Here is a 23,614-nt window from a genome sequence, read left to right on the forward strand (position 1 = left end):
TTGTGTTTGTAACTTGATGAAAGGGGATTTATCCCAAACATCCCAAGAAGGGGGTTCACCCCGCACCGCTCCACACAAGAATGGGCGAATGCAGCCCCCATCCCACTGTCCCCACACCAACACCATGGTAACACTATTAGGGGGCATGGTTTTACATGTCCCTTTAGCAATAACTGAACAACGCGTATTCTTCAGCGTTACACTTGCACAAAAAAGCGGGACACGTGGAACCATCTGTCCAGCAGGGGCTGACTTCAACCACGCCCGGATCTGCCAGCAGTTCTTCACAGGACGATGATTGGTCCCAAACCCTGTGTCCTGAGAAGAAGGTTGAAACCAAGCAGCCGCTGTCAAGGGCGGGTTTGGGTTCTCAGATAAAAAGCTCTTGTAGGTTCCACCGAGATTTGAACTCGGATTGCTGGATTCAGAGTCCAGAGTGCTGACCGTTACACCATGGAACCCCACCGTGAGGCTGACGGAAAGACTCACGAAAGAGACTGTGCATCTCTCTGGCTTTTGTAACCCTTTTGTAACCCTTTCTAACCCCCTCGCCTCCCGTCTTAGCGTGACGGCATGACGGCGTTCTGTCACGTGACGTCACGTCTGGCACGTCACGGAAGCGTTGGTGGTTCAGTGGTAGAATTCTCGCCTGTCACGCGGGAGGCCGGGGTTCGATTCCCGGCCAATGCCCTGCTCTTGCGTGGACCGTCGTTGGCCTTGCTTTCAGTTGATTTGGCCTCTTTGCCGCGTGTAACCTCGTGAGCTAGCACGGCGCTCCGAGTCAGACTACCGTGTCCTCGTTAGTATAGTGGTCAGTATCCCCGCCTGTCACGCGGGAGACCAGGGTTCAATTCCCTGACGGGGAGAAATGCTCCTTTTGCTTAGTGTGGTTCACTGGCATCTCACAGAACTTGATTTGAAGGACACTTTATTTCTGTCAGACATTCGTGTGTTGCAGTAAGATGACCGGGTGGCTGTTCGGGACATCCGGCATGGCTCCAAACAAGAATGAGCAAAAACACATTTACAATAGAACAGAAAATGAGTCGTGATCGTATAGTTTTACGTTTCTCGTCGCTAACACGTGCGGCTATCAGAACCATCGCATCACTCCTCAAATGACTGAAGTTACCTAGACTAGATGAATAACATCATTTAAAGTAGCTAACTTGGCTCTTCTTAACAACATTATATGAAAAACACGAATATTTGTGTTTGTAACTTGATGAAAGGGGATTTATCCCAAACATCCCAAGAAGGGGGTTCACCCCGCACCGCTCCACACAAGAATGGGCGAATGCAGCCCCCATCCCACTGTCCCCACACCAACACCATGGTAACACTATTAGGGGGCATGGTTTTACATGTCCCTTTAGCAATAACTGAACAACGCGTATTCTTCAGCGTTACACTTGCACAAAAAAGCGGGACACGTGGAACCATCTGTCCAGCAGGGGCTGACTTCAACCACGCCCGGATCTGCCAGCAGTTCTTCACAGGACGATGATTGGTCCCAAACCCTGTGTCCTGAGAAGAAGGTTGAAACCAAGCAGCCGCTGTCAAGGGCGGGTTTGGGTTCTCAGATAAAAAGCTCTTGTAGGTTCCACCGAGATTTGAACTCGGATTGCTGGATTCAGAGTCCAGAGTGCTGACCGTTACACCATGGAACCCCACCGTGAGGCTGACGGAAAGACTCACGAAAGAGACTGTGCATCTCTCTGGCTTTTGTAACCCTTTTGTAACCCTTTCTAACCCCCTCGCCTCCCGTCTTAGCGTGACGGCATGACGGCGTTCTGTCACGTGACGTCACGTCTGGCACGTCACGGAAGCGTTGGTGGTTCAGTGGTAGAATTCTCGCCTGTCACGCGGGAGGCCGGGGTTCGATTCCCGGCCAATGCCCTGCTCTTGCGTGGACCGTCGTTGGCCTTGCTTTCAGTTGATTTGGCCTCTTTGCCGCGTGTAACCTCGTGAGCTAGCACGGCGCTCCGAGTCAGACTACCGTGTCCTCGTTAGTATAGTGGTCAGTATCCCCGCCTGTCACGCGGGAGACCAGGGTTCAATTCCCTGACGGGGAGAAATGCTCCTTTTGCTTAGTGTGGTTCACTGGCATCTCACAGAACTTGATTTGAAGGACACTTTATTTCTGTCAGACATTCGTGTGTTGCAGTAAGATGACCGGGTGGCTGTTCGGGACATCCGGCATGGCTCCAAACAAGAATGAGCAAAAACACATTTACAATAGAACAGAAAATGAGTCGTGATCGTATAGTTTTACGTTTCTCGTCGCTAACACGTGCGGCTATCAGAACCATCGCATCACTCCTCAAATGACTGAAGTTACCTAGACTAGATGAATAACATCATTTAAAGTAGCTAACTTGGCTCTTCTTAACAACATTATATGAAAAACACGAATATTTGTGTTTGTAACTTGATGAAAGGGGATTTATCCCGAACATCCCAAGAAGGGGGTTCACCCCGCACCGCTCCACACAAGAATGGGCGAATGCAGCCCCCATCCCACTGTCCCCACACCAACACCATGGTAACACTATTAGGGGGCATGGTTTTACATGTCCCTTTAGCAATAACTGAACAACGCGTATTCTTCAGCGTTACACTTGCACAAAAAAGCGGGACACGTGGAACCATCTGTCCAGCAGGGGCTGACTTCAACCACGCCCGGATCTGCCAGCAGTTCTTCACAGGACGATGATTGGTCCCAAACCCTGTGTCCTGAGAAGAAGGTTGAAACCAAGCAGCCGCTGTCAAGGGCGGGTTTGGGTTCTCAGATAAAAAGCTCTTGTAGGTTCCACCGAGATTTGAACTCGGATTGCTGGATTCAGAGTCCAGAGTGCTGACCGTTACACCATGGAACCCCACCGTGAGGCAGACGGAAAGACTCACGAAAGAGACTGTGCATCTCTCTGGCTTTTGTAACCCTTTTGTAACCCTTTCTAACCCCCTCGCCTCCCGTCTTAGCGTGACGGCATGACGGCGTTCTGTCACGTGACGTCACGTCTGGCTCGTCACGGAAGCGTTGGTGGTTCAGTGGTAGAATTCTCGCCTGTCACGCGGGAGGCCGGGGTTCGATTCCCGGCCAATGCCCTGTTCTTGCGTGGACCGTCGTTGGCCTTGCTTTCAGTTGATTTGGCCTCTTTGCCGCGTGTAACCTCGTGAGCTAGCACGGCGCTCCGAGTCAGACTACCGTGTCCTCGTTAGTATAGTGGTCAGTATCCCCGCCTGTCACGCGGGAGACCAGGGTTCAATTCCCTGACGGGGAGAAATGCTCTTTTTGCTTAGTGTGGTTCACTGGCATCTCACAGAACTTGATTTGAAGGACACTTTATTTCTGTCAGACATTCGTGTGTTGCAGTAAGATGACCGGGTGGCTGTTCGGGACATCCGGCATGGCTCCAAACAAGAATGAGCAAAAACACATTTACAATAGAACAGAAAATGAGTCGTGATCGTATAGTTTTACGTTTCTCGTCGCTAACACGTGCGGCTATCAGAACCATCGCATCACTCCTCAAATGACTGAAGTTACCTAGACTAGATGAATAACATCATTTAAAGTAGCTAACTTGGCTCTTCTTAACAACATTATATGAAAAACATGAATATTTGTGTTTGTAACTTGATGAAAGGGGATTTATCCCGAACATCCCAAGAAGGGGGTTCACCCCGCACCGCTCCACACAAGAATGGGCGAATGCAGCCCCCATCCCACTGTCCCCACACCAACACCATGGTAACACTATTAGGGGGCATGGTTTTACATGTCCCTTTAGCAATAACTGAACAACGCGTATTCTTCAGCGTTACACTTGCACAAAAAAGCGGGACACGTGGAACCATCTGTCCAGCAGGGGCTGACTTCAACCACGCCCGGATCTGCCAGCAGTTCTTCACAGGACGATGATTGGTCCCAAACCCTGTGTCCTGAGAAGAAGGTTGAAACCAAGCAGCCGCTGTCAAGGGCGGGTTTGGGTTCTCAGATAAAAAGCTCTTGTAGGTTCCACCGAGATTTGAACTCGGATTGCTGGATTCAGAGTCCAGAGTGCTGACCGTTACACCATGGAACCCCACCGTGAGGCAGACGGAAAGACTCACGAAAGAGACTGTGCATCTCTCTGGCTTTTGTAACCCTTTTGTAACCCTTTCTAACCCCCTCGCCTCCCGTCTTAGCGTGACGGCATGACGGCGTTCTGTCACGTGACGTCACGTCTGGCACGTCACGGAAGCGTTGGTGGTTCAGTGGTAGAATTCTCGCCTGTCACGCGGGAGGCCGGGGTTCGATTCCCGGCCAATGCCCTGCTCTTGCGTGGACCGTCGTTGGCCTTGCTTTCAGTTGATTTGGTCTCTTTGCCGCGTGTAACCTCGTGAGCTAGCACGGCGCTCCGAGTCAGACTACCGTGTCCTCGTTAGTATAGTGGTCAGTATCCCCGCCTGTCACGCGGGAGACCAGGGTTCAATTCCCTGACGGGGAGAAATGCTCTTTTTGCTTAGTGTGGTTCACTGGCATCTCACAGAACTTGATTTGAAGGACACTTTATTTCTGTCAGACATTCGTGTGTTGCAGTAAGATGACCGGGTGGCTGTTCGGGACATCCGGCATGGCTCCAAACAAGAATGAGCAAAAACACATTTACAATAGAACAGAAAATGAGTCGTGATCGTATAGTTTTACGTTTCTCGTCGCTAACACGTGCGGCTATCAGAACCATCGCATCACTCCTCAAATGACTGAAGTTACCTAGACTAGATGAATAACATCATTTAAAGTAGCTAACTTGGCTCTTCTTAACAACATTATATGAAAAACACGAATATTTGTGTTTGTAACTTGATGAAAGGGGATTTATCCCGAACATCCCAAGAAGGGGGTTCACCCCGCACCGCTCCACACAAGAATGGGCGAATGCAGCCCCCATCCCACTGTCCCCACACCAACACCATGGTAACACTATTAGGGGGCATGGTTTTACATGTCCCTTTAGCAATAACTGAACAACGCGTATTCTTCAGCGTTACACTTGCACAAAAAAGCGGGACACGTGGAACCATCTGTCCAGCAGGGGCTGACTTCAACCACGCCCGGATCTGCCAGCAGTTCTTCACAGGACGATGATTGGTCCCAAACCCTGTGTCCTGAGAAGAAGGTTGAAACCAAGCAGCCGCTGTCAAGGGCGGGTTTGGGTTCTCAGATAAAAAGCTCTTGTAGGTTCCACCGAGATTTGAACTCGGATTGCTGGATTCAGAGTCCAGAGTGCTGACCGTTACACCATGGAACCCCACCGTGAGGCAGACGGAAAGACTCACGAAAGAGACTGTGCATCTCTCTGGCTTTTGTAACCCTTTTGTAACCCTTTCTAACCCCCTCGCCTCCCGTCTTAGCGTGACGGCATGACGGCGTTCTGTCACGTGACGTCACGTCTGGCTCGTCACGGAAGCGTTGGTGGTTCAGTGGTAGAATTCTCGCCTGTCACGCGGGAGGCCGGGGTTCGATTCCCAGCCAATGCCCTGTTCTTGCGTGGACCGTCGTTGGCCTTGTTTTCAGTTGATTTGGCCTCTTTGCCGCGTGTAACCTCGTGAGCTAGCACGGCGCTCCGAGTCAGACTACCGTGTCCTTGTTAGTATAGTGGTCAGTATCCCCGCCTGTCACGCGGGAGACCAGGGTTCAATTCCCTGACGGGGAGAAATGCTCTTTTTGCTTAGTGTGGTTCACTGGCATCTCACAGAACTTGATTTGAAGGACACTTTATTTCTGTCAGACATTCGTGTGTTGCAGTAAGATGACCGGGTGGCTGTTCGGGACATCCGGCATGGCTCCAAACAAGAATGAGCAAAAACACATTTACAATAGAACAGAAAATGAGTCGTGATCGTATAGTTTTACGTTTCTCGTCGCTAACACGTGCGGCTATCAGAACCATCGCATCACTCCTCAAATGACTGAAGTTACCTAGACTAGATGAATAACATCATTTAAAGTAGCTAACTTGGCTCTTCTTAACAACATTATATGAAAAACACGAATATTTGTGTTTGTAACTTGATGAAAGGGGATTTATCCCGAACATCCCAAAAAGGGGGTTCACCCCGCACCGCTCCACACAAGAATGGGCGAATGCAGCCCCCATCCCACTGTCCCCACACCAACACCATGGTAACACTATTAGGGGGCATGGTTTTACATGTCCCTTTAGCAATAACTGAACAACGCGTATTCTTCAGCGTTACACTTGCACAAAAAAGCGGGACACGTGGAACCATCTGTCCAGCAGGGGCTGACTTCAACCACGCCCGGATCTGCCAGCAGTTCTTCACAGGACGATGATTGGTCCCAAACCCTGTGTCCTGAGAAGAAGGTTGAAACCAAGCAGCCGCTGTCAAGGGCGGGTTTGGGTTCTCAGATAAAAAGCTCTTGTAGGTTCCACCGAGATTTGATTTCAGATTGCTGGATTCAGAGTCCAGAGTGCTGACCGTTACACCATGGAACCCCACCGTGAGGCCTACGGAAAGACTCACGAAAGAGACTGTGCATCTCTCTGGCTTTTGTAACCCTTTCTAACCCTCTCGCCGCCTGTCTTAGCGTGACGGCGTTCTGGCACGTGACGTCACGTCTGGCTCGTCACGGAAGCATTGGTGGCTCAGTGGTAGAATTCTCGCCTGCCACGCGGGAGGCCCGGGTTCGATTCCCGTCCAATGAACTGCTCTTGCGTGGACCGTCGTTGGCCTTGCTTTCAGTTGATTTGGCATCTTTGCCGCGTGTAACCTCGTGAGCTAGCACGGCGCTCCAAGTCAGACTACCGTGTCCTCGTTAGTATAGTGGTCAGTATCCCCGCCTGTCATGTGGGAGACCAGGGTTCAATTCCCTGATGGGGAGAAATTCTCTTTTTGCTTAGTGTGGTTCACTGGCATCTCACAGAACTTGATTGGAAGGACACTTTATTTCTGTCAGACATTCGTGTGTTGCAGTAAGATGACCGGGTGGCTATTCGGGACATCCGGCATGGCTCCAAACAAGAATGAGCAAAAACGCATTTACCATAGAACAGAAAATGAGTCGTGATCTTATAGTTTTACTTTTCTCGTCGCTAACACGTGCGGCTATCAGAACCATCGCATCACTCCTCAAATGACTGAAGTTACCTAGACTAGATGAATAACATCATTTAAAGTAGCTAACTTGGCTCTTCTTAACAACATTATATGAAAAACACGAATATTTGTGTTTGTAACTTGATGAAAGGGGATTTATCCCGAACATCCCAAGAAGGGGGTTCACCCCGCACCGCTCCACACAAGAATGGGCGAATGCAGCCCCCATCCCACTGTCCCCACACCAACACCATGGTAACACTATTAGGGGGCATGGTTTTACATGTCCCTTTAGCAATAACTGAACAACGCGTATTCTTCAGCGTTACACTTGCACAAAAAAGCGGGACACGTGGAACCATCTGTCCAGCAGGGGCTGACTTCAACCACGCCCGGATCTGCCAGCAGTTCTTCACAGGACGATGATTGGTCCCAAACCCTGTGTCCTGAGAAGAAGGTTGAAACCAAGCAGCCGCTGTCAAGGGCGGGTTTGGGTTCTCAGATAAAAAGCTCTTGTAGGTTCCACCGAGATTTGATTTCAGATTGCTGGATTCAGAGTCCAGAGTGCTGACCGTTACACCATGGAACCCCACCGTGAGGCCGACGGAAAGACTCACGAAAGAGACTGTGCATCTCTCTGGCTTTTGTAACCCTTTCCAACCCTCTCGCCGCCTGTCTTAGCGTGACGGCGTTCTGGCACGTGACGTCACGTCTGGCTCGTCACGGAAGCGTTAGTGGTTTAGTGGTAGAATTCTCGCCTGCCACGCGGGAGGCCCGGGTTCGATTCCCGGCCAATGCACTGCTCTTGCGTGGACCGTCGTTGGCCTTGCTTTCAGTTGATTTGGCCTCTTTGCCGCGTGTAACCTCTTGAGCTAGCACGGCGCTCCAAGTCAGACTACCGTGTCCTCGTTAGTATAGTGGTCAGTATCCCCACCTGTCACGTGGGAGACCAGGGTTCAATTCCCTGATGGGGAGAAATTCTCTTTTTGCTTAGTGTGGTTCACTGGCATCTCACAGAACTTGATTGGAAGTACACTTTATTTCTGTCAGACATTCGTGTGTTGCAGTAAGATGACCGGGTGGCTATTCGGGACATCCGGCATGGCTCCAAACAAGAATGAGCAAAAACGCATTTACCATAGAACAGAAAATGAGTCGTGATCTTATAGTTTTACTTTTCTCGTCGCTAACACGTGCGGCTATCAGAACCATCGCATCACTCCTCAAATGACCGAAGTTACCTAGACTAGATGAATAACATAATTTAAAATAGCTAACTTGGCTCTTCTTCACAACATTATATGAAAAATACGAATATTTGTGTTTGTAACTTGATGAAAGGGGATTTATCCCGAACATCCCAAGAAGGGGGTTCACCCCGCACCGCTCCACACAAGAATGGGCGAATGCAGCCCCCATCCCACTGTCCCCACACCAACACCATGGTAACACTATTAGGGGGCATGGTTTTACATGTCCCTTTAGCAATAACTGAACAACGCGTATTCTTCAGCGTTACACTTGCACAAAAAAGCGGGACACGTGGAACCATCTGTCCAGCAGGGGCTGACTTCAACCACGCCCGGATCTGCCAGCAGTTCTTCACAGGACGATGATTGGTCCCAAACCCTGTGTCCTGAGAAGAAGGTTGAAACCAAGCAGCCGCTGTCAAGGGCGGGTTTGGGTTCTCAGATAAAAAGCTCTTGTAGGTTCCACCGAGATTTGATTTCAGATTGCTGGATTCAGAGTCCAGAGTGCTGACCGTTACACCATGGAACCCCACCGTGAGGCCTACGGAAAGACTCACGAAAGAGACTGTGCATCTCTCTGGCTTTTGTAACCCTTTCTAACCCTCTCGCCGCCTGTCTTAGCGTGACGGCGTTCTGGCACGTGACGTCACGTCTGGCTCGTCACGGAAGCATTGGTGGCTCAGTGGTAGAATTCTCGCCTGCCACGCGGGAGGCCCGGGTTCGATTCCCGTCCAATGAACTGCTCTTGCGTGGACCGTCGTTGGCCTTGCTTTCAGTTGATTTGGCATCTTTGCCGCGTGTAACCTCGTGAGCTAGCACGGCGCTCCAAGTCAGACTACCGTGTCCTCGTTAGTATAGTGGTCAGTATCCCCGCCTGTCATGTGGGAGACCAGGGTTCAATTCCCTGATGGGGAGAAATTCTCTTTTTGCTTAGTGTGGTTCACTGGCATCTCACAGAACTTGATTGGAAGGACACTTTATTTCTGTCAGACATTCGTGTGTTGCAGTAAGATGACCGGGTGGCTATTCGGGACATCCGGCATGGCTCCAAACAAGAATGAGCAAAAACGCATTTACCATAGAACAGAAAATGAGTCGTGATCTTATAGTTTTACTTTTCTCGTCGCTAACACGTGCGGCTATCAGAACCATCGCATCACTCCTCAAATGACTGAAGTTACCTAGACTAGATGAATAACATCATTTAAAGTAGCTAACTTGGCTCTTCTTAACAACATTATATGAAAAATACGAATATTTGTGTTTGTAACTTGATGAAAGGGGATTTATCCCGAACTTCCCAAGAAGGGGGTTCACCACGCACCGCTCCACACAAGAATGGGCGAATGCAGCCCCCATCCCACTGTCCCCACACCAACACCATGGTAACACTATTAGGGGGCATGGTTTCACATGTCCCTTTAGCAATAACTGAACAACGCGTATACTTCAGCGTTACACTTGCACAAAAAAGCGGGACACGTGGAACCATCTGTCCAGCAGGGGCTGACTTCAACCACGCCCGGATCTGCCAGCAGTTCTTCACAGGACGATGATTGGTCCCAAACCCTGTGTCCTGAGAAGAAGGTTGAAACCAAGCAGCCGCTGTCAAGGGCGGGTTTGGGTTCTCAGATAAAAAGCTCTTGTAGGTTCCACCGAGATTTGATTTCAGATTGCTGGATTCAGAGTCCAGAGTGCTGACCGTTACACCATGGAACCCCACCGTGAGGCCGACGGAAAGACTCACGAAAGAGACTGTGCATCTCTCTGGCTTTTGTAACCCTTTCTAACCCTCTCGCCGCCTGTCTTAGCGTGACGGCGTTCTGGCACGTGACGTCACGTCTGGCTCGTCACGGAAGCGTTAGTGGTTTAGTGGTAGAATTCTCGCCTGCCACGCGGGAGGCCCGGGTTCGATTCCCGGCCAATGCACTGCTCTTGCGTGGACCGTCGTTGGCCTTGCTTTCAGTTGATTTGGCATCTTTGCCGCGTGTAACCTCGTGAGCTAGCACGGCGCTCCAAGTCAAACTACCATGTCCTTGTTAGTATAGTGGTCAGTATCCCCGCCTGTCACGTGGGAGACCAGGGTTCAATTCCCTGGTGTGGAGAAATTCTCTTTTTGCTTAGTGTGGTTCACTGGCATCTCACAGAACTTGATTGGAAGGACACTTTATTTCTGTCAGACATTCGTGTGTTGCAGTAAGATGACCGGGTGGCTATTCGGGACATCCGGCATGGCTCCAAACAAGAATGAGCAAAAACACATTTACAATAGAACAGAAAATGAGTCGTGATCTTATAGTTTTACGTTTCTCGTCGCTAACACGTGCGGCTATCAGAACCATCGCATCACTCCTCAAATGACTGAAGTTACCTAGACTAGATGAATAACATCATTTAAAGTAGCTAACTTGGCTCTTCTTAACAACATTATATGAAAAATACGAATATTTGTGTTTGTAACTTGATGAAAGGGGATTTATCCCGAACCTCCCAAGAAGGGGGTTCACCCCGCACCGCTCCACACAAGAATGGGCGAATGCAGCCCCCATCCCACTGTCCCCACACCAACACCATGGTAACACTATTAGGGGGCATGGTTTTACATGTCCCTTTAGCAATAACTGAACAACGCGTATTCTTCAGCGTTACACTTGCACAAAAAAGCGGGACACGTGGAACCATCTGTCCAGCAGGGGCTGACTTCAACCACGCCCGGATCTGCCAGCAGTTCTTCACAGGACGATGATTGGTCCCAAACCCTGTGTCCTGAGAAGAAGGTTGAAACCAAGCAGCCGCTGTCAAGGGCGGGTTTGGGTTCTCAGATAAAAAGCTCTTGTAGGTTCCACCGAGATTTGAACTCGGATTGCTGGATTCAGAGTCTAGAGTGCTGACCGTTACACCATGGAACCCCACCGTGAGGCCTGCGGAAGGACTCACGAAAGAGACTGTGCATCTCTCTGGCTTTTGTAACCCTTTTGTAACCCTTTCTAACCCTCTCGCCTCCCGTCTTGGCGTGACGGCGTTCTGGCACGTGACGTCACGTCTGGCTCGTCACGGAAGCATTGCTGGTTCAGTGGTAGAAGTCTCGCTTGCAAAGCGGGAGGCCCGGGTTCGGTTCCCGGCCAATGCACTGCTCTTGCGTGGACCGTAGTTGGCCTTGCTTTCAGTTGATTTGGCATCTTTGCCGCGTGTAACCTTGTGAGCTAGCACGGTGCTCCAAGTCAGACTACCATGTCCTCGTTAGTATAGTGGTCAGTATCCCTGCCTGTCATGTGGGAGACCAGGGTTCAATTCCCAGATGGGGAGAAATTCTCTTTTTGCTTAGTGTGGTTCACTGGCATCTCACAGAACTTGATTGGAAGGACACTTTATTTCTGTCAGACATTCGTGTGTTGCAGTAAGATGACCGGGTGGCTATTCGGGACATCCGGCATGGCTCCAAACAAGAATGAGCAAAAACACATTTACAATAGAACAGAAAATGAGTCGTGATCTTATAGTTTTACGTTTCTCGTCGCTAACACGTGCGGCTATCAGAACCATCGCATCACTCCTCAAATGACTGAAGTTACCTAGACTAGATGAATAACATAATTTAAAGTAGCTAACTTGGCTCTTCTTAACAACATTATATGAAAAATACGAATATTTGTGTTTGTAACTTGATGAAAGGGGATTTATCTCGAACCTCCCAAGAAGGGGGTTCACCCCGCACCGCTCCACACAAGAATGGGCGAATGCAGCCCCCATCCCACTGTCCCCACACCAACACCATGGTAACACTATTAGGGGGCATGGTTTTACATGTCCCTTTAGCAATAACTGAACAACGCGTATTCTTCAGCGTTACACTTGCACAAAAAAGCGGGACACGTGGAACCATCTGTCCAGCAGGGGCTGACTTCAACCACGCCCGGATCTGCCAGCAGTTCTTCACAGGACGATGATTGGTCCCAAACCCTGTGTCCTGAGAAGAAGGTTGAAACCAAGCAGCCGCTGTCAAGGGCGGGTTTGGGTTCTCAGATAAAAAGCTCTTGTAGGTTCCACCGAGATTTGAACTCGGATTGCTGGATTCAGAGTCCAGAGTGCTGACCATTACACCATGGAACCCCACCGTGAGGCCTACGGAAGGACTCACGAAAGAGACTGTGCATCTCTCTGGCTTTTGTAACCCTTTTGTAACCCTTTCTAACCCTCTCGCCTCCCGTCTTGGCGTGACGGCGTTCTGGCACGTGACGTCACGTCTGGCTCGTCACGGAAGCATTGGTGGTTCAGTGGTAGAATTCTGGCTTGCCACGCGGGAGGCCCGGGTTCGGTTCCCGGCCAATGCACTGCTCTTGCGTGGACCGTCGTTGGCCTTGCTTTCAGTTGATTTGGCATCTTTGCCGCGTGTAACCTCGTGAGCTAGCACGGCGCTCCAAGTCAGACTACCGTGTCCTCGTTAGTATAGTGGTCAGTATCCCCGCCTGTCACGTGGGAGACCAGGGTTCAATTCCCTGATGGGGAGAAATGCTCTTTTTGCTTAGTGTGGTTCACTGGCATCTCACAGAACTTGATTTGAAGGACACTTTATTTCTGTCAGACATTCGTGTGTTGCAGTAAGATGACCGGGTGGCTATTCGGGACATCCGGCATGGCTCCAAACAAGAATGAGCAAAAACACATTTACAATAGAACAGAAAATGAGTCGTGATCTTATAGTTTTACGTTTCTCGTCGCTAACACGTGCGGCTATCAGAACCATCGCATCACTCCTCAAATGACCGAAGTTACCTAGACTAGATGAATAACATAATTTAAAATAGCTAACTTGGCTCTTCTTCACAACATTATATGAAAAACATGAATATTTGTGTTTGTAACTTGATGAAAGGGGATTTATCCCGAACCTCCCAAGAAGGGGGTTCACCCCGCACCGCTCCACACAAGAATGGGCGAATGCAGCCCCCATCCCACTGTCCCCACACCAACACCATGGTAACACTATTAGGGGGCATGGTTTCACATGTCCCTTTAGCAATAACTGAACAACGCGTATTCTTCAGCGTTACACTTGCACAAAAAAGCGGGACACGTGGAACCATCTGTCCAGCAGGGGCTGACTTCAACCACGCCCGGATCTGCCAGCAGTTCTTCACAGGACGATGATTGGTCCCAAACCCTGTGTCCTGAGAAGAAGGTTGAAACCAAGCAGCCGCTGTCAAGGGCGGGTTTGGGTTCTCAGATAAAAAGCTCTTGTAGGTTCCACCGAGATTTGAACTCGGATTGCTGGATTCAGAGTCCAGAGTGCTGACCGTTACACCATGGAACCCCACCGTGAGGCCTACGGAAGGACTCACGAAAGAGACTGTGCATCTCTCTGGCTTTTGTAACCCTTTTTTAACCCTTTCTAACCCTCTCGCCTCCCGTCTTAGCGTGACGGCGTGACGGCGTTCTGGCACGTGATGTCACATCTGGCTTGACACGGAAGCATTGGTGGTTCAGTGGTAGAATTCTCGCCTGCCACGCGGGAGGCCCGGGTTCGATTCCCGGCCAATGCACTGCTCTTGCGTGGACCGTCGTTGGCCTTGCTTTCAGTTGATTTGGCCTCTTTGCTGCGTGTAACCTCTTGAGCTAGCACGGCGCTCCAAGTCAGACTACCGTGTCCTCGTTAGTATAGTGGTCAGTTTCCCCGCCTGTCACGTGGGAGACCAGGATTCAATTGCCTGATGGGGAGAAATGCTCTTTTTGCTTAGTGTGGTTCACTGGCATCTCACAGAACTTGATTTGAAGGACACTTTATTTCTGTCAGACATTCGTGTGTTGCAGTAAGATGACCGGGTGGCTATTCGGGACATCCAGCATGGCTCCAAACAAGAATGAGCAAAAACACATTTACAATAGAACAGAAAATGAGTCGTGATCTTATAGTTTTACGTTTCTCGTCGCTAACACGTGCGGCTATCAGAACCATCGCATCACTCCTCAAATGACTGAAGTTACCTAGACTAGATGAATAACATCATTTAAAGTAGCTAACTTGGCTCTTCTTAACAACATTATATGAAAAATACGAATATTTGTGTTTGTAACTTGATGAAAGGGGATTTATCCCGAACCTCCCAAGAAAGGGGTTCACCCCGCACCGCTCCACACAAGAATGGGCGAATGCAGCCCCCATCCCACTGTCCCCACACCAACACCATGGTAACACTATTAGGGGGGAAGGTTTTACATGTCCCTTTAGCAATAACTGAACAACGCGTATTCTTCAGCGTTACACTTGCACAAAAAAGCGGGACACGTGGAACCATCTGTCCAGCAGGGGCTGACTTCAACCACGCCCGGATCTGCCAGCAGTTCTTCACAGGACGATGATTGGTCCCAAACCCTGTGTCCTGAGAAGAAGGTTGAAACCAAGCAGCCGCTGTCAAGGTCGGGTTTGGGTTCTCAGATAAAAAGCTCTTGTAGGTTCCACCGAGATTTGAACTCGGATTGCTGGATTCAGAGTCCAGAGTGCTGACTGTTACACCATGGAACCCCACCGTGAGGCCTACGGAAGGACTCACGAAAGAGACTGTGCATCTCTCTGGCTTTTGTAACCCTTTTGTAACCCTTTCTAACCCTCTCGCCTCCCGTCTTGGCGTGACGGCGTTCTGTCATGTGACGTCACGTCTGGCTCGTCACGGAAGCATTGGTGGTTCAGTGGTAGAATTCTCGCTTGCCACGCGGGAGGCCCGGGTTCGGTTCCCGGCCAATGCACTGCTCTTGCGTGGACCGTCGTTGGCCTTGCTTTCAGTTGATTTGGCATCTTTGCCGCGTGTAACCTTGTGAGCTAGCACGGCGCTCCAGGTCAGACTACCGTGTCCTCGTTAGTATAGTGGTCAGTATCCCTGTCTGTCACGTGGGAGACCAGGGTTCAATTCCCAGATGGGGAGAAATTCTCTTCTTGCTTAGTGTGGTTCACTGGCATCTCACAGAACTTGATTGGAAGGACACTTTATTTCTGTCAGACATTCGTGTGTTGTAGTAAGATGACCGGGTGGCTATTCGGGACATCCGGCATGGCTCCAAACAAGAATGAGCAAAAACACATTTACAATAGAACAGAAAATGAGTTGTGATCTTATAGTTTAACGTTTCTCGTCGCAAACACGTGCGGCTATCAGAACCATCGCATCACTCCTCAAATGACTGAAGTTACCTAGACTAGATGAATAACATCATTTAAAGTAGCTAACTTGGCTCTTCTTAACAACATTATATGAAAAATACGAATATTTGTGTTTGGAACTTGATGAAAGGGGATTTATCCCGAACCTCCCAAGAAGGGGGTTCACCCCACACCGCTCCACACAAGAATGGGCGAATGCAGCCCCCATCCCACTGTCCCCACACCAACACCATGGTAACACTATTAGGGGGGAAGGTTTTACATGTCCCTTTAGCAATAACTGAACAACGCGTATTCTTCAGCGTTACACTTGCACAAAAAAGCGGGACACGTGGAACCATCTGTCCAGCAGGGGCTGACTTCAACCACGCCCGGATCTGCCAGCAGTTCTTCACAGGACGATGATTGGTCCCAAACCCTGTGTCCTGAGAAGAAGGTTGAAACCAAGCAGCCGCTGTCAAGGGCGGGTTTGGGTTCTCAGATAAAAAGCTCTTGTAGGTTCCACCGAGATTTGAACTCGGATTGCTGGATTCAGAGTCCAGAGTGCTGACCATTACACCATGGAACCCCACCGTGAGGCCTACGGAAGGACTCACGAAAGAGACTGTGCATCTCTCTGGCTTTTGTAACCCTTTTGTAACCCTTTCTAACCCTCTCGCCTCCCGTCTTGGCGTGACGGCGTTCTGGCACGTGACGTCACGTCTGGCTCGTCACGGAAGCATTGGTGGTTCAGTGGTAGAATTCTGGCTTGCCACGCGGGAGGCCCGGGTTCGGTTCCCGGCCAATGCACTGCTCTTGCGTGGACCGTCGTTGGCCTTGCTTTCAGTTGATTTGGCATCTTTGCCGCGTGTAACCTCGTGAGCTAGCACGGCGCTCCAAGTCAGACTACCGTGTCCTCGTTAGTATAGTGGTCAGTATCCCCGCCTGTCACGTGGGAGACCAGGGTTCAATTCCCTGATGGGGAGAAATGCTCTTTTTGCTTAGTGTGGTTCACTGGCATCTCACAGAACTTGATTTGAAGGACACTTTATTTCTGTCAGACATTCGTGTGTTGCAGTAAGATGACCGGGTGGCTATTCGGGACATCCGGCATGGCTCCAAACAAGAATGAGCAAAAACACATTTACAATAGAACAGAAAATGAGTCGTGATCTTATAGTTTTACGTTTCTCGTCGCTAACACGTGCGGCTATCAGAACCATCGCATCACTCCTCAAATGACCGAAGTTACCTAGACTAGATGAATAACATAATTTAAAATAGCTAACTTGGCTCTTCTTCACAACATTATATGAAAAACATGAATATTTGTGTTTGTAACTTGATGAAAGGGGATTTATCCCGAACCTCCCAAGAAGGGGGTTCACCCCGCACCGCTCCACACAAGAATGGGCGAATGCAGCCCCCATCCCACTGTCCCCACACCAACACCATGGTAACACTATTAGGGGGCATGGTTTCACATGTCCCTTTAGCAATAACTGAACAACGCGTATTCTTCAGCGTTACACTTGCACAAAAAAGCGGGACACGTGGAACCATCTGTCCAGCAGGGGCTGACTTCAACCACGCCCGGATCTGCCAGCAGTTCTTCACAGGACGATGATTGGTCCCAAACCCTGTGTCCTGAGAAGAAGGTTGAAACCAAGCAGCCGCTGTCAAGGGCGGGTTTGGGTTCTCAGATAAAAAGCTCTTGTAGGTTCCACCGAGATTTGAACTCGGATTGCTGGATTCAGAGTCCAGAGTGCTGACCGTTACACCATGGAACCCCACCGTGAGGCCTACGGAAGGACTCACGAAAGAGACTGTGCATCTCTCTGGCTTTTGTAACCCTTTTTTAACCCTTTCTAACCCTCTCGCCTCCCGTCTTAGCGTGACGGCGTGACGGCGTTCTGGCACGTGATGTCACATCTGGCTTGACACGGAAGCATTGGTGGTTCAGTGGTAGAATTCTCGCCTGCCACGCGGGAGGCCCGGGTTCGATTCCCGGCCAATGCACTGCTCTTGCGTGGACCGTCGTTGGCCTTGCTTTCAGTTGATTTGGCCTCTTTGCTGCGTGTAACCTCTTGAGCTAGCACGGCGCTCCAAGTCAGACTACCGTGTCCTCGTTAGTATAGTGGTCAGTTTCCCCGCCTGTCACGTGGGAGACCAGGATTCAATTGCCTGATGGGGAGAAATGCTCTTTTTGCTTAGTGTGGTTCACTGGCATCTCACAGAACTTGATTTGAAGGACACTTTATTTCTGTCAGACATTCGTGTGTTGCAGTAAGATGACCGGGTGGCTATTCGGGACATCCAGCATGGCTCCAAACAAGAATGAGCAAAAACACATTTACAATAGAACAGAAAATGAGTCGTGATCTTATAGTTTTACGTTTCTCGTCGCTAACACGTGCGGCTATCAGAACCATCGCATCACTCCTCAAATGACTGAAGTTACCTAGACTAGATGAATAACATCATTTAAAGTAGCTAACTTGGCTCTTCTTAACAACATTATATGAAAAATACGAATATTTGTGTTTGTAACTTGATGAAAGGGGATTTATCCCGAACCTCCCAAGAAAGGGGTTCACCCCGCACCGCTCCACACAAGAATGGGCGAATGCAGCCCCCATCCCACTGTCCCCACACCAACACCATGGTAACACTATTAGGGGGGAAGGTTTTACATGTCCCTTTAGCAATAACTGAACAACGCGTATTCTTCAGCGTTACACTTGCACAAAAAAGCGGGACACGTGGAACCATCTGTCCAGCAGGGGCTGACTTCAACCACGCCCGGATCTGCCAGCAGTTCTTCACAGGACGATGATTGGTCCCAAACCCTGTGTCCTGAGAAGAAGGTTGAAACCAAGCAGCCGCTGTCAAGGTCGGGTTTGGGTTCTCAGATAAAAAGCTCTTGTAGGTTCCACCGAGATTTGAACTCGGATTGCTGGATTCAGAGTCCAGAGTGCTGACTGTTACACCATGGAACCCCACCGTGAGGCCTACGGAAGGACTCACGAAAGAGACTGTGCATCTCTCTGGCTTTTGTAACCCTTTTGTAACCCTTTCTAACCCTCTCGCCTCCCGTCTTGGCGTGACGGCGTTCTGTCATGTGACGTCACGTCTGGCTCGTCACGGAAGCATTGGTGGTTCAGTGGTAGAATTCTCGCTTGCCACGCGGGAGGCCCGGGTTCGGTTCCCGGCCAATGCACTGCTCTTGCGTGGACCGTCGTTGGCCTTGCTTTCAGTTGATTTGGCATCTTTGCCGCGTGTAACCTTGTGAGCTAGCACGGCGCTCCAGGTCAGACTACCGTGTCCTCGTTAGTATAGTGGTCAGTATCCCTGTCTGTCACGTGGGAGACCAGGGTTCAATTCCCAGATGGGGAGAAATTCTCTTCTTGCTTAGTGTGGTTCACTGGCATCTCACAGAACTTGATTGGAAGGACACTTTATTTCTGTCAGACATTCGTGTGTTGTAGTAAGATGACCGGGTGGCTATTCGGGACATCCGGCATGGCTCCAAACAAGAATGAGCAAAAACACATTTACAATAGAACAGAAAATGAGTCGTGATCTTATAGTTTAACGTTTCTCGTCGCAAACACGTGCGGCTATCAGAACCATCGCATCACTCCTCAAATGACTGAAGTTACCTAGACTAGATGAATAACATCATTTAAAGTAGCTAACTTGGCTCTTCTTAACAACATTATATGAAAAATACGAATATTTGTGTTTGGAACTTGATGAAAGGGGATTTATCCCGAACCTCCCAAGAAGGGGGTTCACCCCACACCGCTCCACACAAGAATGGGCGAATGCAGCCCCCATCCCACTGTCCCCACACCAACACCATGGTAACACTATTAGGGGGGAAGGTTTTACATGTCCCTTTAGCAATAACTGAACAACGCGTATTCTTCAGCGTTACACTTGCACAAAAAAGCGGGACACGTGGAACCATCTGTCCAGCAGGGGCTGACTTCAACCACGCCCGGATCTGCCAGCAGTTCTTCACAGGACGATGATTGGTCCCAAACCCTGTGTCCTGAGAAGAAGGTTGAAACCAAGCAGCCGCTGTCAAGGGCGGGTTTGGGTTCTCAGATAAAAAGCTCTTGTAGGTTCCACCGAGATTTGAACTCGGATTGCTGGATTCAGAGTCCAGAGTGCTGACCGTTACACCATGGAACCCCACCGTGAGGCCTACGGAAGGACTCACGAAAGAGACTGTGCATCTCTCTGGCTTTTGTAACCCTTTTGTAACCCTTTCTAACCCTCTCGCCTCCCGTCTTGGCGTGACGGCGTTCTGTCATGTGACGTCACGTCTGGCTGGTCACGGAAGTGTTGGTGGTTCAGTGGTAGAATTCTCGCCTGTCACGCGGGAGGCCGGGGTTCGATTCCCGGCCAATGCCCTGCTCTTGCGTGGACCGTCGTTGGCCTTGCTTTCAGTTGATTTGGCCTCTTTGCCGCGTGTAACCTCGTGAGCTAGCACGGCGCTCCAAGTCAGACTACCGTGTCCTCGTTAGTATAGTGGTCAGTATCCCCGCCTGTCACGTGGGAGACCAGGGTTCAATTCCCTGATGGGGAGAAATGCTCTTTTTGCTTAGTGTGGTTCACTGGCATCTCACAGAACTTGATTTGAAGGACACTTTATTTCTGTCAGACATTCGTGTGTTGCAGTAAGATGACCGGGTGGCTATTCGGGACATCCGGCATGGCTCCAAACAAGAATGAGCAAAAACACATTTACAATAGAACAGAAAATGAGTCGTGATCTTATAGTTTTACGTTTCTCGTCGCTAACACGTGCGGCTATCAGAACCATCGCATCACTCCTCAAATGACCGAAGTTACCTAGACTAGATGAATAACATAATTTAAAATAGCTAACTTGGCTCTTCTTCACAACATTATATGAAAAATACGAATATTTGTGTTTGTAACTTGATGAAAGGGGATTTATCCCGAACCTCCCAAGAAGGGGGTTCACCCCGCACCGCTCCACACAAGAATGGGCGAATGCAGCCCCCATCCCACTGTCCCCACACCAACACCATGGTAACACTATTAGGGGGCATGGTTTCACATGTCCCTTTAGCAATAACTGAACAACGCGTATTCTTCAGCGTTACACTTGCACAAAAAAGCGGGACACGTGGAACCATCTGTCCAGCAGGGGCTGACTTCAACCACGCCCGGATCTGCCAGCAGTTCTTCACAGGACGATGATTGGTCCCAAACCCTGTGTCCTGAGAAGAAGGTTGAAACCAAGCAGCCGCTGTCAAGGGCGGGTTTGGGTTCTCAGATAAAAAGCTCTTGTAGGTTCCACCGAGATTTGAACTCGGATTGCTGGATTCAGAGTCCAGAGTGCTGACCGTTACACCATGGAACCCCACCGTGAGGCCTACGGAAGGACTCACGAAAGAGACTGTGCATCTCTCTGGCTTTTGTAACCCTTTTTTAACCCTTTCTAACCCTCTCGCCTCCCGTCTTAGCGTGACGGCGTGACGGCGTTCTGGCACGTGATGTCACATCTGGCTTGACACGGAAGCATTGGTGGTTCAGTGGTAGAATTCTCGCCTGCCACGCGGGAGGCCCGGGTTCGATTCCCGGCCAATGCACTGCTCTTGCGTGGACCGTCGTTGGCCTTGCTTTCAGTTGATTTGGCCTCTTTGCTGCGTGTAACCTCTTGAGCTAGCACGGCGCTCCAAGTCAGACTACCGTGTCCTCGTTAGTATAGTGGTCAGTTTCCCCGCCTGTCACGTGGGAGACCAGGATTCAATTGCCTGATGGGGAGAAATGCTCTTTTTGCTTAGTGTGGTTCACTGGCATCTCACAGAACTTGATTTGAAGGACACTTTATTTCTGTCAGACATTCGTGTGTTGCAGTAAGATGACCGGGTGGCTATTCGGGACATCCGGCATGGCTCCAAACAAGAATGAGCAAAAACACATTTACAATAGAACAGAAAATGAGTCGTGATCTTATAGTTTTACGTTTCTCGTCGCTAACACGTGCGGCTATCAGAACCATCGCATCACTCCTCAAATGACCGAAGTTACCTAGACTAGATGAATAACATAATTTAAAATAGCTAACTTGGCTCTTCTTCACAACATTATATGAAAAATACGAATATTTGTGTTTGTAACTTGATGAAAGGGGATTTATCCCGAACCTCCCAAGAAGGGGGTTCACCCCGCACCGCTCCACACAAGAATGGGCGAATGCAGCCCCCATCCCACTGTCCCCACACCAACACCATGGTAACACTATTAGGGGGCATGGTTTCACATGTCCCTTTAGCAATAACTGAACAACGCGTATTCTTCAGCGTTACACTTGCACAAAAAAGCGGGACACGTGGAACCATCTGTCCAGCAGGGGCTGACTTCAACCACGCCCGGATCTGCCAGCAGTTCTTCACAGGACGATGATTGGTCCCAAACCCTGTGTCCTGAGAAGAAGGTTGAAACCAAGCAGCCGCTGTCAAGGGCGGGTTTGGGTTCTCAGATAAAAAGCTCTTGTAGGTTCCACCGAGATTTGAACTCGGATTGCTGGATTCAGAGTCCAGAGTGCTGACCGTTACACCATGGAACCCCACCGTGAGGCCTACGGAAGGACTCACGAAAGAGACTGTGCATCTCTCTGGCTTTTGTAACCCTTTTTTAACCCTTTCTAACCCTCTCGCCTCCCGTCTTAGCGTGACGGCGTGACGGCGTTCTGGCACGTGATGTCACATCTGGCTTGACACGGAAGCATTGGTGGTTCAGTGGTAGAATTCTCGCCTGCCACGCGGGAGGCCCGGGTTCGATTCCCGGCCAAGGCACTGCTCTTGCGTGGACCGTCGTTGGCCTTGCTTTCAGTTGATTTGGCCTCTTTGCTGCGTGTAACCTCTTGAGCTAGCACGGCGCTCCAAGTCAGACTACCGTGTCCTCGTTAGTATAGTGGTCAGTTTCCCCGCCTGTCACGTGGGAGACCAGGATTCAATTGCCTGATGGGGAGAAATGCTCTTTTTGCTTAGTGTGGTTCACTGGCATCTCACAGAACTTGATTTGAAGGACACTTTATTTCTGTCAGACATTCGTGTGTTGCAGTAAGATGACCGGGTGGCTATTCGGGACATCCAGCATGGCTCCAAACAAGAATGAGCAAAAACACATTTACAATAGAACAGAAAATGAGTCGTGATCTTATAGTTTTACGTTTCTCGTCGCTAACACGTGCGGCTATCAGAACCATCGCATCACTCCTCAAATGACTGAAGTTACCTAGACTAGATGAATAACATCATTTAAAGTATCTAACTTGGCTCTTCTTAACAACATTATATGAAAAATACGAATATTTGTGTTTGTAACTTGATGAAAGGGGATTTATCCCGAACCTCCCAAGAAAGGGGTTCACCCCGCACCGCTCCACACAAGAATGGGCGAATGCAGCCCCCATCCCACTGTCCCCACACCAACACCATGGTAACACTATTAGGGGGGAAGGTTTTACATGTCCCTTTAGCAATAACTGAACAACGCGTATTCTTCAGCGTTACACTTGCACAAAAAAGCGGGACACGTGGAACCATCTGTCCAGCAGGGGCTGACTTCAACCACGCCCGGATCTGCCAGCAGTTCTTCACAGGACGATGATTGGTCCCAAACCCTGTGTCCTGAGAAGAAGGTTGAAACCAAGCAGCCGCTGTCAAGGTCGGGTTTGGGTTCTCAGATAAAAAGCTCTTGTAGGTTCCACCGAGATTTGAACTCGGATTGCTGGATTCAGAGTCCAGAGTGCTGACTGTTACACCATGGAACCCCACCGTGAGGCCTACGGAAGGACTCACGAAAGAGACTGTGCATCTCTCTGGCTTTTGTAACCCTTTTGTAACCCTTTCTAACCCTCTCGCCTCCCGTCTTGGCGTGACGGCGTTCTGTCATGTGACGTCACGTCTGGCTCGTCACGGAAGCATTGGTGGTTCAGTGGTAGAATTCTCGCTTGCCACGCGGGAGGCCCGGGTTCGGTTCCCGGCCAATGCACTGCTCTTGCGTGGACCGTCGTTGGCCTTGCTTTCAGTTGATTTGGCATCTTTGCCGCGTGTAACCTTGTGAGCTAGCACGGCGC

At 49.9% G+C, this 23,614-nt stretch overlaps 38 non-coding genes across 38 annotated transcripts; 22 read left to right on the forward strand and 16 right to left on the reverse strand.

The window, feature by feature from the left end:
• Positions 1–389: 389 nt before the first annotated feature.
• On the reverse strand, positions 390–461 carry trnaq-cug (transfer RNA glutamine (anticodon CUG)). The gene has a single exon. It is a non-coding gene; the product is annotated as a tRNA-Gln (tRNA).
• A 158-nt stretch (positions 462–619) lies between these two features.
• trnad-guc (transfer RNA aspartic acid (anticodon GUC)) lies at positions 620–690 on the forward strand. Its single transcript has one exon. It is a non-coding gene; the product is annotated as a tRNA-Asp (tRNA).
• Positions 691–794: 104 nt separating this feature from the next.
• trnad-guc (transfer RNA aspartic acid (anticodon GUC)) lies at positions 795–866 on the forward strand. Its single transcript has one exon. It is a non-coding gene; the product is annotated as a tRNA-Asp (tRNA).
• A 732-nt stretch (positions 867–1,598) lies between these two features.
• On the reverse strand, positions 1,599–1,670 carry trnaq-cug (transfer RNA glutamine (anticodon CUG)). Its single transcript has one exon. It is a non-coding gene; the product is annotated as a tRNA-Gln (tRNA).
• Positions 1,671–1,828: 158 nt separating this feature from the next.
• On the forward strand, positions 1,829–1,899 carry trnad-guc (transfer RNA aspartic acid (anticodon GUC)). Its single transcript has one exon. It is a non-coding gene; the product is annotated as a tRNA-Asp (tRNA).
• Positions 1,900–2,003: 104 nt separating this feature from the next.
• trnad-guc (transfer RNA aspartic acid (anticodon GUC)) lies at positions 2,004–2,075 on the forward strand. Its single transcript has one exon. It is a non-coding gene; the product is annotated as a tRNA-Asp (tRNA).
• A 732-nt stretch (positions 2,076–2,807) lies between these two features.
• trnaq-cug (transfer RNA glutamine (anticodon CUG)) lies at positions 2,808–2,879 on the reverse strand. The gene has a single exon. It is a non-coding gene; the product is annotated as a tRNA-Gln (tRNA).
• Positions 2,880–3,037: 158 nt separating this feature from the next.
• Positions 3,038–3,108, forward strand: trnad-guc (transfer RNA aspartic acid (anticodon GUC)). Its single transcript has one exon. It is a non-coding gene; the product is annotated as a tRNA-Asp (tRNA).
• Positions 3,109–3,212: 104 nt separating this feature from the next.
• Positions 3,213–3,284, forward strand: trnad-guc (transfer RNA aspartic acid (anticodon GUC)). Its single transcript has one exon. It is a non-coding gene; the product is annotated as a tRNA-Asp (tRNA).
• Positions 3,285–4,016: 732 nt separating this feature from the next.
• trnaq-cug (transfer RNA glutamine (anticodon CUG)) lies at positions 4,017–4,088 on the reverse strand. Its single transcript has one exon. It is a non-coding gene; the product is annotated as a tRNA-Gln (tRNA).
• A 158-nt stretch (positions 4,089–4,246) lies between these two features.
• trnad-guc (transfer RNA aspartic acid (anticodon GUC)) lies at positions 4,247–4,317 on the forward strand. The gene has a single exon. It is a non-coding gene; the product is annotated as a tRNA-Asp (tRNA).
• A 104-nt stretch (positions 4,318–4,421) lies between these two features.
• Positions 4,422–4,493, forward strand: trnad-guc (transfer RNA aspartic acid (anticodon GUC)). The gene has a single exon. It is a non-coding gene; the product is annotated as a tRNA-Asp (tRNA).
• Positions 4,494–5,225: 732 nt separating this feature from the next.
• trnaq-cug (transfer RNA glutamine (anticodon CUG)) lies at positions 5,226–5,297 on the reverse strand. The gene has a single exon. It is a non-coding gene; the product is annotated as a tRNA-Gln (tRNA).
• Positions 5,298–6,645: 1,348 nt separating this feature from the next.
• trnag-gcc (transfer RNA glycine (anticodon GCC)) lies at positions 6,646–6,716 on the forward strand. The gene has a single exon. It is a non-coding gene; the product is annotated as a tRNA-Gly (tRNA).
• A 1,119-nt stretch (positions 6,717–7,835) lies between these two features.
• Positions 7,836–7,906, forward strand: trnag-gcc (transfer RNA glycine (anticodon GCC)). Its single transcript has one exon. It is a non-coding gene; the product is annotated as a tRNA-Gly (tRNA).
• Positions 7,907–9,025: 1,119 nt separating this feature from the next.
• On the forward strand, positions 9,026–9,096 carry trnag-gcc (transfer RNA glycine (anticodon GCC)). The gene has a single exon. It is a non-coding gene; the product is annotated as a tRNA-Gly (tRNA).
• A 1,119-nt stretch (positions 9,097–10,215) lies between these two features.
• On the forward strand, positions 10,216–10,286 carry trnag-gcc (transfer RNA glycine (anticodon GCC)). The gene has a single exon. It is a non-coding gene; the product is annotated as a tRNA-Gly (tRNA).
• Positions 10,287–11,194: 908 nt separating this feature from the next.
• On the reverse strand, positions 11,195–11,266 carry trnaq-cug (transfer RNA glutamine (anticodon CUG)). Its single transcript has one exon. It is a non-coding gene; the product is annotated as a tRNA-Gln (tRNA).
• Positions 11,267–11,416: 150 nt separating this feature from the next.
• trnac-gca (transfer RNA cysteine (anticodon GCA)) lies at positions 11,417–11,487 on the forward strand. The gene has a single exon. It is a non-coding gene; the product is annotated as a tRNA-Cys (tRNA).
• A 908-nt stretch (positions 11,488–12,395) lies between these two features.
• On the reverse strand, positions 12,396–12,467 carry trnaq-cug (transfer RNA glutamine (anticodon CUG)). The gene has a single exon. It is a non-coding gene; the product is annotated as a tRNA-Gln (tRNA).
• Positions 12,468–12,617: 150 nt separating this feature from the next.
• On the forward strand, positions 12,618–12,688 carry trnag-gcc (transfer RNA glycine (anticodon GCC)). Its single transcript has one exon. It is a non-coding gene; the product is annotated as a tRNA-Gly (tRNA).
• Positions 12,689–13,596: 908 nt separating this feature from the next.
• Positions 13,597–13,668, reverse strand: trnaq-cug (transfer RNA glutamine (anticodon CUG)). Its single transcript has one exon. It is a non-coding gene; the product is annotated as a tRNA-Gln (tRNA).
• A 158-nt stretch (positions 13,669–13,826) lies between these two features.
• On the forward strand, positions 13,827–13,897 carry trnag-gcc (transfer RNA glycine (anticodon GCC)). Its single transcript has one exon. It is a non-coding gene; the product is annotated as a tRNA-Gly (tRNA).
• A 908-nt stretch (positions 13,898–14,805) lies between these two features.
• On the reverse strand, positions 14,806–14,877 carry trnaq-cug (transfer RNA glutamine (anticodon CUG)). The gene has a single exon. It is a non-coding gene; the product is annotated as a tRNA-Gln (tRNA).
• A 150-nt stretch (positions 14,878–15,027) lies between these two features.
• trnag-gcc (transfer RNA glycine (anticodon GCC)) lies at positions 15,028–15,098 on the forward strand. Its single transcript has one exon. It is a non-coding gene; the product is annotated as a tRNA-Gly (tRNA).
• A 908-nt stretch (positions 15,099–16,006) lies between these two features.
• trnaq-cug (transfer RNA glutamine (anticodon CUG)) lies at positions 16,007–16,078 on the reverse strand. Its single transcript has one exon. It is a non-coding gene; the product is annotated as a tRNA-Gln (tRNA).
• A 150-nt stretch (positions 16,079–16,228) lies between these two features.
• trnag-gcc (transfer RNA glycine (anticodon GCC)) lies at positions 16,229–16,299 on the forward strand. The gene has a single exon. It is a non-coding gene; the product is annotated as a tRNA-Gly (tRNA).
• Positions 16,300–17,207: 908 nt separating this feature from the next.
• On the reverse strand, positions 17,208–17,279 carry trnaq-cug (transfer RNA glutamine (anticodon CUG)). The gene has a single exon. It is a non-coding gene; the product is annotated as a tRNA-Gln (tRNA).
• Positions 17,280–17,437: 158 nt separating this feature from the next.
• On the forward strand, positions 17,438–17,508 carry trnag-gcc (transfer RNA glycine (anticodon GCC)). Its single transcript has one exon. It is a non-coding gene; the product is annotated as a tRNA-Gly (tRNA).
• A 908-nt stretch (positions 17,509–18,416) lies between these two features.
• On the reverse strand, positions 18,417–18,488 carry trnaq-cug (transfer RNA glutamine (anticodon CUG)). Its single transcript has one exon. It is a non-coding gene; the product is annotated as a tRNA-Gln (tRNA).
• A 150-nt stretch (positions 18,489–18,638) lies between these two features.
• On the forward strand, positions 18,639–18,709 carry trnag-gcc (transfer RNA glycine (anticodon GCC)). The gene has a single exon. It is a non-coding gene; the product is annotated as a tRNA-Gly (tRNA).
• A 908-nt stretch (positions 18,710–19,617) lies between these two features.
• Positions 19,618–19,689, reverse strand: trnaq-cug (transfer RNA glutamine (anticodon CUG)). Its single transcript has one exon. It is a non-coding gene; the product is annotated as a tRNA-Gln (tRNA).
• A 1,129-nt stretch (positions 19,690–20,818) lies between these two features.
• trnaq-cug (transfer RNA glutamine (anticodon CUG)) lies at positions 20,819–20,890 on the reverse strand. Its single transcript has one exon. It is a non-coding gene; the product is annotated as a tRNA-Gln (tRNA).
• A 158-nt stretch (positions 20,891–21,048) lies between these two features.
• trnag-gcc (transfer RNA glycine (anticodon GCC)) lies at positions 21,049–21,119 on the forward strand. The gene has a single exon. It is a non-coding gene; the product is annotated as a tRNA-Gly (tRNA).
• A 908-nt stretch (positions 21,120–22,027) lies between these two features.
• Positions 22,028–22,099, reverse strand: trnaq-cug (transfer RNA glutamine (anticodon CUG)). Its single transcript has one exon. It is a non-coding gene; the product is annotated as a tRNA-Gln (tRNA).
• A 158-nt stretch (positions 22,100–22,257) lies between these two features.
• On the forward strand, positions 22,258–22,328 carry trnag-gcc (transfer RNA glycine (anticodon GCC)). Its single transcript has one exon. It is a non-coding gene; the product is annotated as a tRNA-Gly (tRNA).
• Positions 22,329–23,236: 908 nt separating this feature from the next.
• Positions 23,237–23,308, reverse strand: trnaq-cug (transfer RNA glutamine (anticodon CUG)). The gene has a single exon. It is a non-coding gene; the product is annotated as a tRNA-Gln (tRNA).
• Positions 23,309–23,458: 150 nt separating this feature from the next.
• Positions 23,459–23,529, forward strand: trnag-gcc (transfer RNA glycine (anticodon GCC)). Its single transcript has one exon. It is a non-coding gene; the product is annotated as a tRNA-Gly (tRNA).
• Positions 23,530–23,614: the final 85 nt, after the last annotated feature.

Source organism: Osmerus eperlanus, chromosome 15 (assembly GCF_963692335.1).
Source record: "Osmerus eperlanus chromosome 15, fOsmEpe2.1, whole genome shotgun sequence".
Taxonomy (NCBI): Eukaryota; Metazoa; Chordata; class Actinopteri; order Osmeriformes; family Osmeridae; genus Osmerus; species Osmerus eperlanus.